This window comes from Grammomys surdaster, unplaced genomic scaffold (assembly GCF_004785775.1).
Source record: "Grammomys surdaster isolate TR1022 unplaced genomic scaffold, NIH_TR_1.0 174, whole genome shotgun sequence".
In the NCBI taxonomy this organism is placed as follows: Eukaryota; Metazoa; Chordata; class Mammalia; order Rodentia; family Muridae; genus Grammomys; species Grammomys surdaster.
Window position 1 is genome coordinate 7,647,450 of NW_021604622.1, and position 1,294 is coordinate 7,648,743.

General features: G+C 43.5%; 1 protein-coding gene across 1 annotated transcript in view; it reads left to right on the forward strand.

The window, feature by feature from the left end:
* The window catches only part of Golph3 (golgi phosphoprotein 3), a 26,173-nt gene that overhangs the window by 19,901 nt on the left and 4,978 nt on the right, over positions 1 to 1,294 (forward strand). The window lies entirely within an intron of this gene.

The following is a 1,294-nucleotide window of genomic DNA, read 5'->3' on the forward strand; positions in this document are numbered from 1 at the left end:
CCTGTCTCCAGTCATTCCTTATCTAAATTAATTGGTACAGTTTACTCTCTGCAGAGTGGGCCATGCTGTGCAGATGCCTTTATAAACTACAGACTCTCTTGACCTTATATTTTGTATACCAGTGAGTGGGTCATTCGGCTTATCCAGTCTGGTGGTCAGTGTCTTGATCACCTGATTTCCTTTGACAGGGTATATACCCCAAACCAGTATTGGCCTAAGTAAGGGATTGTGTTGATAAGGTAGTTGCATACTTAACTAGTTAACGTTGCATAGCTGCTGACCGACTAAATCTTACTAGTTTGAGTGTTGACTGAACTTGGTTTCAACTTGAGTTGCTGTTGTATTCTTCTTACTGGAGTGAACATTAAAGAGATAGATGACTGACATCTGACTTCAAACTTGTGCAGGGTAACTGAGTCAAGGGTGATTGCTGTGCTGTGCTTGGAATTGTCTCTGTTCCCTAGGCTATGCCTCCATCCTGGGGGGGGGCATTAGGTTTTGCCTGAGCATCGTAGTTTAGAATTCTTTATGACTAGTATCTGAAAACGGTCACTTTCAATTATTTTTTCTTACGTTTCTAATAACAGTGAGGATTTTTGCTGTCTAGGATAGTCTTTGTTTTTATTTTATGTCTCCGAGTGCTCCTGAGTAGATGTATGTGTGCCTTGTTCCTGCAAAGGTCAGTGGGCATTGTTTCCCCTGGAAATTGGAGTTAGAGGTGGTTGTGAGGCACCTGATGTGGGTACTGGGCACTGAACTCTGATCCTCTGCGTGAGCATCATGGACTCCTCACCCACTGAGCTCCAGTCAAGGATATCCTTTACTGTTAGATGATACAAGTAAAATTGTTTCTGGCCATCTGAACTGTAACATATTCCAGGGTGCCATAGGCACTAGTTCTTCCTGGATGATGCAGTGTTCTGTGCTATCTAGTGAGGAGTTAATAGCCAGCCACTTACGGCTGTTGCTACTTAGAATGTGGCTTGTAAAGCTGAGGAACTGAAAATTTAAGTATAGTTTAAGTTTATTTTGCTCCATGGTACTGGATTCAGTAGTTCTGCTTAAGCTGAGTTTAAGATTGATTCTCTTCGTGTTCCAAGACTTCAGTCTTAAGAGTCTTTACGTTGAAGCCGGGCGGTGGTGGCGCACACCTTTAATCCCAGCACTTGGGAGGCAGAGGCAGGCGGATTTCTGAGTTCGAGAGTTCGAGGCTAGCCTGGTCTACAGAGTGAGTTCCAGGACAGCCAGGGCTACTCAGAGAAACCCTGTCTCGAAAAACCAAAAAAAAAAAAAA